The sequence below is a fragment of the Cavia porcellus genome, unplaced genomic scaffold (assembly GCF_034190915.1).
Source record: "Cavia porcellus strain 051 isolate PalLab524CR breed Dunkin Hartley unplaced genomic scaffold, mCavPor4.1 scaffold_12, whole genome shotgun sequence".
NCBI lineage: Eukaryota > Metazoa > Chordata > Mammalia > Rodentia > Caviidae > Cavia > Cavia porcellus.
The window spans coordinates 18,075,874-18,090,902 of NW_026947495.1; the positions used below are offsets into that span (position 1 = coordinate 18,075,874).

The 15,029-nt window shown below is 43.1% G+C and overlaps 1 non-coding gene across 1 annotated transcript; it reads right to left on the bottom strand.

Annotated features, from left to right (window-relative positions):
• Positions 1-299: 299 nt before the first annotated feature.
• Positions 300-447, bottom strand: LOC111754236 (small nucleolar RNA SNORA57). The gene has a single exon (XR_002788937.1). It is a non-coding gene; the product is annotated as a small nucleolar RNA SNORA57 (small nucleolar RNA).
• Between the last annotated feature and the right edge of the window lie 14,582 nt (positions 448-15,029).

The following is a 15,029-nucleotide window of genomic DNA, read 5'->3' on the forward strand; positions in this document are numbered from 1 at the left end:
TATTCTAATGTTTTTCCTGCTGACAGGAGCAACTAGCATTCAGCTAAAATATGGCTATATAGGTCAGGGGCACATCTCCTGGACACACACACACACACACACACACACACGCACGCGCGCGCATACAGAACGGTTTGATTTTTTAAAACTTTAATGTACAAACAGCCTTTATTAATTGGTTGCATTGGTAAATGGAAGATAGCTCCTGGTATCACATCCATAGACTGAGACCAAAGAAGGTATAAGCACACCAAGGAGATAATTCACTGGGCCTTGGTCCTGTTCTGCACCATAAAGACATATAGTCTGATTTTTGAAGATAGAACCTGCAGATGGGAAGCCACTGGTGTTAGACTTGACACTGAGGCAGCCAGAACCCTTTCCTTCTGCCTTCCTATATAACAGAGATTGGAACAGCACTCCTGGTCTCTGCCAGGAAACGGTAGGATTCTGATTCTTCCAAACACATCTTCTGACTGTCTACTTTGCTGGGCACTAGGGGACAACTAAAGATAAGTGGGACACAAAGATGATGCCTCTGGAAATCATCTTTCACTGATGGGTCCAGTGTCGATGTGAGTCTTCCCAGTACATTTTACCTTGTTTTTGTATTTGCCCAGGTTCTTAGTCTTGGAAGCTGCTAAAGTTTGGTCTTCGGTGCCCACCAAAGGCTCATCTGTTTAAGGCTTGGTCCCCAGAGGGTGCTATTAGGGGCTGCGGGAAGTTAAAGAGGTGGGAGGCTGTGGGAGGTCTTTAGGGTCATGTCCTGATAGGGGATTGTAGCCCAAGGTCTCCTTGTTCTTTCCAGCTTCTGGTCATGAGATGAGGGGGTTTTCCTTACCACAGGCTTCTGCCCAAAGCAACAGAGCCAATGATCATGGAGTGTGCCTTCCTCAGGTGTCCAGTTATGCCTGGTCAGTAAGTCTGTTTTTGTGATGACATCGTAATGGTCTGTGTGTCCAAAATGGCTTTGACCTGAGATGTTAATCCCAGCTTGGTGAATGGATGAAGTGCTGTACTGTAATGTGTGTCTTTAAACTGGGCTGTGGTAAGAATAGGCTTCTGGAGGCTGCTGGACACCACAGGCTGCTCATTCTTTGTTTCTCTCTCTCTCTCTCTCTGGCTGTCTTCCGTATTGACCTTGGGTTCAGAGAACTGTTCTGTGGCTCATGGATGGCAAGATTGGGTCATCAAGTGCCAAACCTTCTAAAAGCCTGTGAACTCACCTCACCCGTTGAGTTTCCCTGGGATGGGAAGCTGAGGAGAGCCCATCACATCTCACCTCATAGAACTGAAACAACTGAGAGTTATGGAATTCAGGCTTTCCAATTACAGCTGGTCACCTTAGTGCAGTGACTGTGGTGGCCAAGATGGATACTGACTCAGTCAAGAATTAAAGCTCATATGTGGAAGTGTAAATAGGCATTTAAAAAAGGTAGAAACTCTATTAGTTACAAGATAATTTTGAGAATCTATGATTGTTTAAATATGCTTAGGTGAGTTGGGGGCTTCAGGAGATACTGAGAGAGAGTTCTGGGGAAAACGGGGAGTATTGGATTAGGTCAGAAGGGATGAGATACCGGGGAGGCAGGGGGCCCCCCTGCAGGAGCTGCTTGCATCTTTGCCCTTTCATCTACTCATGCAAAGCATGTGCGTGAGCTTCCCTTCCTGTCTCCTTCATTTCCTCTGTTTCTCTCTCCCTTTCTCTTTCCCTTTGTTAGTTTCTTCTTTTCTCCTTCCTTGTTTTCCTTCTTTTCTTACTCCTATTCTCTTTGTTTCTCTCTCCCACTTCTTCCTCCCTCTCCTCCCCTTCTCTTTTCCTTCCTGCTAAACAAAAACATTCTTAATGCTCTAGATCCTAAGCCTTTCTCCTCCTGTATCAGTGTTCTACTGCTGTGTGACAACTCACAGCAAGCTCAGAACCTTAAGATGGCACAGGCTGATTGTCTCACGCTTCATTAAGTTCTGTGCTGTCCAGATACGACACAACTGGGTTTGCTAGGTCTTGCCAGGCTGCAGCCCAGGTGTCAGTAGGTAAGAGGCCCAGAGAGTTTATTTTCAAAAAAGCTGGTAAGTCAGATTTTTATTTTAAATCTCTTAGTTTTCAAATATTGTCAATGGATATAGTAATAATAATAACAATAATAGTAATTATAGTAAAGAAGGAGATGAAGTTGTAGCTCAGTGGTAGAACGTTTGCCTAGCAAGGCAGGGCTCTGGGTTGGATACCCAGGGCCACAAAATGAAAGAGAGGAAGGTAAGAAAGAAAAAAAAATCACAATGTAGGTTAGTACTCCAGGTCACCCCCAGTATGTTGGTCTGAACCTGATCTCAGATCACTGCTTTGCAGCCTGAAGAGAGCAGCCAGTCAACCAGCAGGAGTGTTTGGTCCTGGTAACATGATAGAGCCAGCTGAAGATTAATTTCTCATGTGAAAACCCAGGGCGGGTAGTCCAGGGCTGGTATGGGGATCTGCTTCCTGCACTGATTTCCAGGCATGTTCCTTTGTTTTACAAGAGAACATGAAATCACAGTTAGTTTTCAAGCACAAACATTTGTGTTATTGACGCCAGAATCGTGCCCTAGCTATTTATATGCCTTGCTGTGGAATCGTGATGCAAATTTAGAAAGTAGGAGACCCATGGTGCATGCAGTGTAGCTGAAGTGATGACAACTTGAGTACTTACCCAAATCTACGTGCTTGGGAAGTGACAACTGCATGCAGATAGCTAGCTGGGTGACATCCAATTCAAGATGCTTGCTTTGTAAGGTGCATCCTCATTTTAGACAGGTACTTTTTGGGGTAAGCATTTTAGATTTGATGAAATATTTTATTTGGTGTCTAGTAAGGATCAGAATAGAAGAAGGGGAGGCAAAGTTCATTTGGGTTGACTACGGGGAGACCTGGAGCCTAAGCTCATTCCTGCCACTCTTCTGCATCTTTTTGAGGTTTGATTTATCTTCTTGGGCTGTCTTTCTTAATTCCTTTCCAATAGACTTATCCCAAGTCCCCATGTTAGTTGGCTTTCCTGCATCTTCAATGAAGACTAAAGTCAAGAATAAAGGTTGCTTCGAAGGCTCCCATCTTATCTTTGCATTGAAAGATGTGTGACCCTGAAGCAGTTGTGAGACCTGGCAGACATTTGTTTTCCTCATTTGCAAAATAGTACTATTTCTGTCTTGTACTTAGAGCTAGTGCACATATGAAATGAAACATGCATGAAGTTCCTAGCACAGTGCTTACAGATGGCAGTTTGGTAAATACTAGCTTCCTTTTCTTTTCCCTTATAGAACTGACTCAGTGAATGCATTTGTTGCCTTCTTGATCCATTGGGGTTAAGCCCCAGAACCTATGACATGGGGGCTGTGACCTTGCTGATACATGCTTGCAGTCTGATAACAGGTCCACCTTCTTAGCAGCTTGACATCTTATCAACTGGAAGTTTATTGTTGGGTCTTAACATAGATCTCTATTTTCTTTTGATGTCCTTTTCCCCTGATGTCAACAAATTTTCCCTGCAGTCAGTGGTTTTAGGTCCTTTTGATGGACTTCTGAAGAGATGAGAGACCATAAGATACTAGGGACCAATGTGGACAAGAGGGAGAGGAACCATAGACTGTCATCATGGCACCCCACAGGGCTCTCTGATTTTATTCAGTTCTTCCCCTCTTACGTTATTTCTTTCCTCCTGTTATCCTTGGGTTGGTTTTGTTGTTTTTCTGACTACTCAAAATAATTTCCTTCCTGTTTTTGTTTCAAATGTGATCTTGACTTTGAGAAGCAGGTTTTCTTGCATGGCATCTGGCTTGGTATAGAATATTGTTTCAATTTCACTATTTAAAAACACTACGCAGTTATGGATTGTAATTTATTTCTTTTTCTTTTCTCTCCCTCCCTTTTACTTCTCTCTCTTGCTCTCTCCCTCTTTTTTCTTCTCTTCTTTTTATTATCACTATGGTAAGTTTTTCATATATCAATTCTGATAATATTATGGAATATGAATAACCAACCAAAAGTTGGCAGTGTCCTGATCCTACCAAAGGCATAAGACTATATTAATATCCTCAAATAGTCAAGTGACCAGAGTCCAAATGTTAAATAGGATGAACATTCTGTGACCACACACACCTATCACTGAACTAGATTTGGGACCCAGAGTTCATCCTGGGGGTTACCTGTGAGAAAATCTCACTGGTCCATTCATTTCCTCTAATGAAATGAGGGTGTCATTTTCACAGGCACTATGTTAAGGAGTACAAAACACAGCAAATCCCCTTTCCTATGACACTTTTAGTCCAGTAAGGAAGATAAGCATTAAACAAGTGTTCATCTTCTAAAAGGGTAGATGATGAGTACTGACAGAGAAGGCCCACAACTCAGTTGCAGTTTGGGATAAAGATACCTATTATGTGGTTGACTCAGGGTAAGGAAGGAAACATACCATGAAGGGCTTCCTTAGTGAGTGAGGTTGCAGCTGGAAACTGAAGGATGACTCTGCAGAGACTGAGCTCAGACTGGAGGATGAACAAGTCTGAGTTGATAAAGGTACACAGTGTGGGGCAGGGGAGAGATGGCAGGACACGTGCCAGGGCCTGGAGTTTGGAGTCCAGACCTGGGAAACAGTAGGCAGGGGCCAGACAGGTGAATCCTTTAGGATCTGCTAATTATTTTGGTGTTTATCCTAAGATCACTGCGTAGTCTTCATCAGATCTGTGTTTTGGCACCAGAAGCCAGTCAGAAGAGCTCTCCAGGAAGTGAGGGAGGCAGGAATGGCTTAGATAAGACTAGAATGGTGTGCATGGTGAGAACAGGGTAGGATAGAGGTACATGTTGGTGGAAAAGTCAAGAGCACTTGGTGATTTTTGGCTGGGGAAAGAGAATGTAAGAGTGGGGAGGTGGCCCAGTTGCCTCTAGGGTTGCAATGCTCCCTGCCAGGCCTGGGGGCAAGGCCAGGGTCTCTGCAGTGGGTCTCTCTTGGTGGTTATCTCTCTCCATCTTCATTGTCTGGCTTTCCCTTACTGTTTTGAAATGCACTTCCATGGGATCTGATTTGATGTGCGTTTCTGAGTCAGAGGGTTTGGTTTTAGTTGAGGTAGCTGCATTCCCACCCCTAACGACCCCCCTTGCAAAGTCAAGTAGAACCAGATGTCTAACAAGCTTCTGGCACCAAAAGTCTCATTTAAAACTGGATCAAGGGCTAGAGTGATTTGAGGGAGGGACAGGGGTTTTGAAGTGTTGGCCACATGAGATGATGTTTACAAAGCTTCTTGTCAAGTGGCCTTGAGCTGCTTAGGAGCAAGGCTTCTCTTCCATCCTTATCTTTGTTTTGACTGCAGTGCAGCAGCAGGGATCTCACTGACAGTAGCCATAGCCTTGCTCCAGCAAAGCTGGGTGGTTTGAGGGCTGGGAGTAGTCAACACTTCCCTGGAGGAGGCGGAGATAGGAGTATAGGGCTCCCTGCGAATGCGATGGAGAGTGAGTCTAAAACAGGCAGTCAGATGGGTATCCACTGCAGGGCCATTGCTGTGGGTGTATTAGTCATAGCTTTTCTTTCCCTGTACTCTGATGCTTTGACATCTCAGAACCTCACTGATTTTGAGGCACTGCTGCTTCCAGGGTGAACCAATTCCTAGAGATAATAAACAGTGCACCAGAGACACACTTGACAAATACAGACCATTTTCCTTGAGTCCAGGTCTCCAGTCACTTCCTCTGTGGGGCTTTCATACCCCTAGGTCACAACCTTTCTTCTCTGATCACCCCAGTGCCAGACACAGGACAAAAGAGACAATCTGACTACTCAGAGTCTGCTGAGATCACTCAAACTACCCCAGCCAAGTCTGCTGGCCTCGCCTGGCCAGATGGCTGCTTCAGAGCCCTAACAGGGCCCTTGTCTGCAGTTTGTCCCTCCTTCTCTGCCTTTTGATGCCCCGTGCCCCACTTGTTTCCTCTTTTCAAGGCACTGTGAGTGGCAAGCCATCTTCTCAATGGCAGTTTTTTCCTGATCTGCAGGCCGTTCTGTATCTCAGTGTTCTCATGAGAATGTAAAATATTTTGGAAAAGTGGTTACCAAGGGTACTGTGACTCTCTTTTGAGCCCAAAGACCACTTAAGGGTGTGAGGTGGGGATAGTCTGCATGACTGGCTCTTCCAGGTGAAAACCATTTTCAATATAGTCCTCAGAAGTCTCTAAAACTCTTGCCATTGAAAAGTAGGGCCCGTGTCCCCTCATTTCAAGTGTAGGTTGACTTATCAAGGCTTGGGCCAATAGAGTTTGGCAGAGGTGATGAGTGGACCATCCAAGAAGGTCAAGGAGAAGCCCTGTACATTCCACCTTGCATCTTTGGAGTACTTGCCATGTGCAAGTCAGCTATGATGTGTGAAGTCTGGCTCATCCTGGAGAAGCCACATGGTGATCAAGTGCTTCTCTAATTGCTGATTCATAAAATCATGAGTAAGTTAAAAATGCTGGTTTTTTTAGATTGCCTCTCTCTGAGGTTATTTGTTATAAGCAATAAAACTCAAAACAACAGAATCTATTTATTTTGTACTTACTAGGTGCCAGGCATTGTACTAAGCAGTTTATATATGTAATGTCATTTCTATTAATAACAATGTAAGATAGGAATTATGGTCCTCATTTTAGATGGCAGGAAGTTATAAAGTTCAGAGAAGTCAAGTGGCTAAATCAGCATCACACAACCCACATAACGCGTCTGGAAATGAAACCCAGGGCTCCCGGACTTCAAAAAACTTTGTTACTTTTGGAAAACAATACTGCAGAGTCAGTGCTGTAGCCCTCCAGCAATGACCTACAAAGGAATAACTGGAAAATTCCAAGTATTATTTCTGTGTTGTTTCTCTTCCATTTGATATTTTGTTCTTTCTACCTGGCATATTTTGGGCACTACATAGTCCTTGAGTTTCAGGTAATAGATATGCTGTAACATCCAGTTTAAGGACCTCTGAACTAAATCTTTTATGGTGAGATTTGGAGGGTAGAGAGGCTGAGTCCTTTCCAACTTCCCTTCACTACTTCGAGGACTTTGCACCCACATTCCAGTGTTGAGGGTGGGCAGCATCCAGCGCACAGTGACTGCTCTGTAAATGAATAAATGAATCTGTAAATGAATGAATGAATATATAGAGAGTGGTCCTGTAGATTCTATGCAGAATTTTATAGAAAAGACTGGAGCATCTGCGGAGTGTGGTACCTACAGGGGGCTCTGGAACTGATGCTTTGCAGAAACTACGGGGCACCTACCTGTCTTTATTAGTTTAAGCAAGGCCTAGAAAGGAAGCTAGGAGGAATGAGCTGAAAGGGAGTGGACAAGGAGGGAGTTGTGCCTCCACTGAAGCCTGGACTCTGTCTCCTTGGCCTACCAAACTTCTAGATTATGCTTATGAAATTAAAGAGTGGGAACAGGATTGGATCAGCACATCTTGGTGTTGCATGAACTACTCAAGTGAGGGAGGAGTAGCAGATATGCAGGGTGAAAGAATTCAGGACTAAGAATCCAGAGACCTGGATTTACATTCTAATTTTGATGCTGGTTTGTTGTGCAGCTTTCTGTCAGCTGCTTAGCTTCTCTGATGCTCATTTTTACAGTGATGCATTCCACCTCTTACTGAAGTGAGCAATATGACAAGAAATGCTTAGCACCTCTACTGTCTCCTGAGAGCCTGACACTTTCTTTTCCCTTTCTGCTTTTTTTTTTGGAGTGCCCAGGATCTGCTCAGAGCAGGCTAAGGAGAAACAGGTCGTAGAGAGTGCATAATACTTGATTTTCCCTCATTTGCCCCAAGCCTCATTCCTCCCGGCCTCCTGCCCTAGTAGCATCAGGGACACCCTCTCTGCTGCCATTCATAACAATATTGAGCTTCCCCTTTGCCAAGCAGGATTTAATGCAGTCTCTGTTCTTGGCAATGGGTGGCCTGGAACTACCAGGCTGCCTTGTCCTCTATCAGAATCCTCCACATTCTCCTCCCTTTGTCACTCTGATTCCTACTCAAAGACTCTGAGTTATCCTTCTCGAGCACATGTGCCACTTCCAATCTGTTTAACCACTGGCACCTTCTGCTTTGTGGGGAGCAACCTGTTGATTTTTTCAAGAAGGTATCACATTGTCCCCACTGCCCCACCACCTCCCCCGTTGTGTGGGTATTTAAGCTTGCATGTTCAAAGGATCTCCCTAGTGGGGCTTTCATTTTATGCTGCAGGGACCGCTCCTGGCTGGTATGTGCCCAAAACTTCAGTCTTTCTTGGCAGTCTGTCTCCTTGTACTCACTTCTCCTTTGTTGTGAGATCCTTGCAGACAGTAGAGCTCCCACATGGAAATGTGCAGATTTCTGCACTGTAAATTCATGTGATTCATGGTCTGAGCAAGAGCTTTGTGATGCATGGGCATAAGAGAGATGGAGAGACAGACAAAAAGTGTGTGAGAGACAGGTAGATGAGTGACAGATATATAGACAGAGTGTGTGAATACATGTAAAGCAACATTTTAGGGTCTCAGAGAAAGGACACTCCCTTATCACTCATGTGCTCCAACCCATCATACCCTGAGCCAAGTCTCTATTATAAAGAACACACTTCTGCATTCAGCCAGTATGTTGTGGAGCTGTCATGGAACCCTAGATGTTTCCCTGATTCAGTAAGTAATTGTTGAGCATTGCTATGGTTTGAAGGTTTGTTCCCTGCAGAACTCACCAAAATTTTGCTGTCATTGTAACAGTATTAAGAGGTGAGCTGAATAGGAGGTGTTAGGTAAGGGGAGCTCTGCTGTCAGGAAAGGATTAATGTCACCTCTGGAGGGCTAGGCATTGTGGTAGTGGGTTGGTCATAAAAGAGGAGTCTTTCTGTTGCTCTCTTGCCATGTGTTGTTACTTGTCATGTTAGGAAGGACTAGAAGGTCCTCATCAGATGTAGTCCCTTAATCTCAGACTTCTTGGGTTCTAGAGCTATGAACCAAACATATTTCTCTACCTTATAAATTACCTATTTAGCCTCAGGAAATGAACTGCACCAAGTATCTCCTAGGTCCTAGGCAGCTTAGACCACATGTGAGGTACCTGACTGTAGGTGCAAGTGTGTGTGCCAGTGCCTCACTGTGTGAGTGGGCAGGGAGTGAGAAGATATTGGAACCCCAGTGCCACTCACTGGTCCCTCCACCACATGCAGACTTGTTCAGGCTTTGTGTCACCACACATTTACATCCCTGCACACTTTGGGTCTTACACAGTATTGTTCTCACATCTACTTCCCAACTAAGTGAGCAACTCATTGCAGGGATATCTGGATGTCTCTATCCTAGCATCTAGCTCTGAACCTAGCATGTGATAGATGCTGAGTAACTGTGATGACTTGAGATTTAAAACAAAGAGAGCAGCCAGGTGTGGTGGCTTGTGCCTGTAAGCCCAGCACTCAGGAGGCTGAAGCAGGAGGATCACTGTGAGTCTGAGACCAACCTCAGTTTCATAATTAGCTGAAGGCAGCCTAAACTACATAGTGAGACCCAGTGTCAAAAAACAAAGAATTTATTTATCTTTACATTATTTTTTAGAATTCATTGCAAGAAAATAATCTAGGTGGCTTCTTTGACCTCCTTACTATGGCTAATAACCCAAAACATAATATTTAACGATTAAATCCAGTGGATTTAAGAAGAGGTAAACACAGCAGTTTTGAGCATTCATTTACTTAAATATCTTCTCTTCCAAAATTGGAGAGGAATACAGTAAAAGAATTAAAGCACAAAAACTCTGAAGGACAGAACAAGAGAGTAGGTGAGAGTAGTTAAGTGAGGTCAACAATGAGTTTGACATGGCAAGTGGATAAACAGGCACCTACTTAGCAGTGGGGAGGAAGCTGAAATACAGCCTCCAGGAGTGGGAAACCTCATTCCCACAGCGGAACACCAGAAATTCTTAGAAACTGTAGGCATGTGGTGCTCTGAAAATAAGTCAGGACCTTAAGCAGACAGTTTAGGGGTCTTAGAGGTAGGGAAGATCCTGTGACTTCTCCATTTCATATAGCGGGCAGCTGACCCTGCCCCCTATCAGTGCAATGGGGGTCACATATGGAAAGAAAAGGGGAAGAAGCCCTCACTTTGAGAAGGGAGGGCTGGCCTAAGAGAGGAGGGAACTGAGGGAAAGTCTACATTCTGATCGGGGAGACCACGTTCTCTCTTCCCCCTCTGCCACTGGGTCCCATAAACTCCAGGATTTGTACCATTTACAGGAGTTTAGGATTACTACCAAAGGAAACTGATCAGTTAGAAAAGATTTAAAGAGAATACTATTAGAGGGACTCTAATAAAAAGCAAATTCAGCATATTTTTGCCTTATCAAATTGCCTGTCGTTGCATACAGAGCTTCCAATTGACTTTCTACATCAGTCACACAAAAATGATCAGGTGGTGTCTAAGGGTCACCAGGTTACTTAAAGAAAGCATTTCATGTGAAGGCTGGGGGAGAAAAGAGATGGAGAAAAACAGCACAGCAATATAATGAGGCTAATAACTGATGTGCCATCTACAAAACCAGAACGGGAGAGTATCGAAAAGAACATTCTAAAACAAGAGCTCTGGGAGACTAAAAATATAAAAATCATATAAAAAGTTGAATAGAAAGTATTGAAGACACATTGATGGAATTTCTGGATCATGGAAGGAAAACACAAAACAATAGAAAATAGAAAAAAAAAGTTAAGAAAACTAGAATCTTCATTAGTAGTCTTCCAAAAATGAAGAACAGAGAACAGGAAAGTGGGTTAGAGAATAAGGAAAGGAAGTGCATGCTCCTAGGCATGCATTAATGCATGATGCATAATTTCCTTCTAGGAGAGGGCACTTGGCCAGGCCAGGGGTGGAGGACAAGGCCAACCTGACAAGGAGGGCAGAGGGCCCTGTGGTGCATCTCAGAGAGGAGGCCTTTGACAATCTATTTTAGGATGTTTTGCTCTAGATTCATGTTCATTTATTGGAGAGGATGTGAAGGTCCTTTTTGGAGAGGTGCTAGTCCCCAAGCCTGTCAGCAGGCACCCCACAGCTTTACCCAAGGCATTTAATTTGTTGTGACAACAAAACTCAGTGCTCTCTCTAGGCCTTTGGGCCATACATGCTGTTCCTTGTCTCTGGATTTCCTTTCCTGCTGAGCTTCTAATTATCCTTTACAGTTCAGCTCCAGCCACGTGTTCTGTGGGATGGCTTCTCGTGACCCTTCTCATGCACATCCTGTAAACATGCTTTGAATGATTGAAGGAATGAATCAACCCATGACATGTGGGCCGCTGGAACCTTTGTGCTATTAGGCAGTCATGTCACCTGCTGCACACATGCTTAACATCATCTTTACTCCACTGGTTAAGGCTCTGAAGTTATCCCTGCCTGGCCCTTGCCATTTATCCCACAACGGCAAGTCTCAGAAAAGTGAAAAGTTTGTTTTCTCCCAGCTCTAAAACCATGAGGCCCTACAGAGCTGTACCAGCTGTGAGTTGACTTGTTAGATAAGTAACTGTAAGGGACAGAAACATCTGCTGGCACTCCATGTCACTGATCATTCTCACTGTCTCCATCCTGGCTACTGACATCTGCAGCTGAGCCCACGGTCTTGTGATCTGAAGCTGGGGGCAGGTAAAATGCCACTTCAGTGCTTATCAGAGCACTCAGTGTTTGCTGCACAGCTTGGGCCCAGGGCAGGTAAGCAGTCAGGTGGCTGGTGAGGTGCCAATAGTGGCAGACACTGAGCCCATGCAATGAAGTGGGTTTCACTTTCTCTGTTAGGGTGAAGAATAAGGGTACTGCTGACACCATGTGTCCTTGCTGATAGTTTATACTCTGACAGGCGTGTAGAGTAACAGGGTTTTAAGGATGTCATTGGAGTTGTAGTCACATCTGCTTTGTGGACAGAGAAAGAGGTTAAAACATAAAGCTAAGCAATGTTGTGAATCAAGAACAAATTTCAATAGAACAATCTGACAAGAGATTACAGCCTTCATATATAAAAAGTACGTACAAATCAATAAAAATACAATAGGAAGACGAACTAATGACAAAAATGTTTGTGGAAGAACTGCACCTTGATTTAGTATAATTGTCTTGTTGTGTTATATGGATTTTTTGCCTATTAGTCTGATAGTTAATCCCTGTGTATTATAATGAACTTTATAAGAATTTAAGATGAATAAATGAATCTGATGCTAGTGAAAATAGTGGGGAGGGGAAGGGAAAGAAAAGAATTGAGATGTGTTATGTCCATGTACCAATTCCTCACAGTGAATGTAGTCATTACATACTACAAACATATACTAATAAAATTAAATATTAAAAGAACTATAAGTGAGGAGTAAGTATAGAAACATGTTCAGTTTGCTAGTAATGTATATGCATGTATACAGAAGTGACAAAAGCTTAATTTTCGCCTGTCAAACTAGTAAAAACTTCAGTTTTGATGATAGTGGGATATAATGGTCACTAGCATTACCTTTCTGGAAAATAATTTTGCAGTGGATATCTAAAAGACACAAAAATGTTCTTAATGTATGATGTATAATTTCACTCTTAGGGATGTCTGCCAAGGAAAGAGAAATCTGGACAAAGATTTATGCACAAAGATGTGTATTTCAGGGTTATTTGGAAGCAACTCAGATATCTCACCATAGCAGAATGGTTAAGCAAACTGCAATATAACTGTAGTAAAATATCATGCAGTTATTAAGACAATGCCTTTGAAGAATTTTAAATGACATGGGAAAATACTTATGAGATCATTTTAAGTGAGAGAAGCCAGATACAAAGCTATATGTATATAGTAAACTTGATGTAAATATTACCTTCCTTTATATTCTATTTTTGGAAAAAATATTGGAAGAAAAATATGGTGGTTATCTCTGGATTAGGAGATTATGGGTAATGTAAATTTTCCTACATACATATTTCTGTATTTGCCCAACTTTAGCCTATGAGCTTCTTTTCAATTTACCTATTGATTCATCCATCCACTCATTCAACATATTTATTGATTGCTTCCTATGTTCCTGGCACTTATCCAGACACCAACTGAAAAAAAAAAAAAAAACCCTACACAAATGTTTTGTTTTTGGCTGCAGGTGTTGGAAGCAGACCACTGGAATTCGAGCCTGGTTTTCATACTCAGGGCCTTAAATTCTATCTGCCTCATTTCCCTGAAGAATAAAGTAAGGATTGATATGAGCACCTTTCTTGTATGGTGCTTGTAAGGATTAAATAATAACATACCGGAAAGACCAAGGTTTTTTTGTCCTGTTATCTTAAGAATCTCTTATTTTCGAAACTCTGAAACTCATGTGGAAATTTTATCCCTAAAGTAAAATTACTAAGAGATGGTGAGGCTTTAAAAGTGATTAGGACCTTAAAATGCATGAGTCCCTTTCTCATGGTGTATGTGGGTGAATTTTTGTGGGAGTGAATGACTCCTTCCTTTCAGGACTAAATTCATTACTGTGAAAGTGGGTTAGGATAAGGCAAGATCTCTTTTCTACATGCTTGCTTTTTAGCAGCAGTTAAACTACAGTTCTCTTATGACACCAGGCTCTTGCAATTCCTGACCTCCATAACTTCAAGTTGAAATAAGCTTTATAAAGTATACAGTACCAGGTATTCTGTTATAGCAACTGAAAGAGGCCTGGTGCAACCTAAATGTGTCTTAGCTACTGGAAAAGTCACACTCACGGAGACTCTTCTGCCTTCTCTGTAGTCCAAGTCTACTCAAACCACACAATAGTGTCAAGTGGAAAGGGAACCTCTTTTCCATCTGTGCTTTGCTCTCATATTGTTCCTGTCTGTAGAAATAAATTCAAGAAACAATCTTATTTATCCTTCCAAAAAGGTGGTTTCTTTGTACTTTAATGTACAAATTTGGAACACAACAGCCTGTGCCACAGATCTGATCATGTTTATTTGTCACAGAAGGAATCAGAGGCTCAAGGAGAGCAGTGTAACTCACAGATGGTTAGGGCCAGACCAAGAAGGCAGAGTCAGGCTCTTCAGTGTCCAGGCCCTTAGTCCCTAGACAGCCCTGGATGGAGTCCTTCCAAAAACATTCCGATGCTGGAAACCCAGGACTCAATATTATAAACATCCAAGCCAGGTTAGTTTTGTTTTCGTCTACCTCTTGACTCTTCTCAGTGGGGAGGCCTACTTTCTCCTTAAGGCCAACTAGGAAGACCCACTCCTTTTGCCCTCAGGCTTGCCCCGTTGCAATGGGGTGTGCAATCTTCCCAGTGGCGGGAGGGGGAGTTCCGCTAGTTCTCTCCACCTCTCCTCGTGTCTCCGCCCACCTGTTAGCTGTGGGGGCAGGACACACTGAAAGGTGGCTGTGGGGTTTCTTAGCTGCCTGAAGCTGGCTGACTTTAGGCTGTTTGCATTTGACACATGTTCCTGATGCCTCTTCCATGGCAGACACTTTGGGCAGGTTTTTAGAGGCTTTGTTGGGTCCCTTTGAGCACTCTGTCATGGTTGATGGGAAGAGGTTCTTCAGGCCCAGTCCCGACAAGTTGTACTCTGTGGAGGATTTGTTTCAATATGACTCCAGCATTCACTTGTAACCCAATATCTGCCTCCAAGAGTCAAGAAATATATTTGCCAAAGCAGGGGAGGGTACTTCATATTTACCAAGTTTATCTTTTTATTTTTATTTATTTATTTTTTTGTACCAGGAATCAAACTCAAGACCTCATACTTGCCAGACAGGCACTGTGCCACTGAGCTATATCCCTAGCCTGAGGGTATTACATCTTTAAATCTGTCAACAATAAAAGGGAGTGGAGCACTATGATTGTTTCATGATTATGTATATTTTCTGGGTCTCTGGTTTATACTTAGAAAGATGTAGCATCTGGTATAATATTTGTGGCTACCTAGTTGTATCAATTAAGCTTCTGTAGAATAAAAGGTTTCATTAGTTTGGTGTACAGGTTGACAGACAGGATAGTCCACAATGGGCATCTGAGTGCTGGAGAGCCAGGGGATCTACTAGTTTCTCTGCCCAAG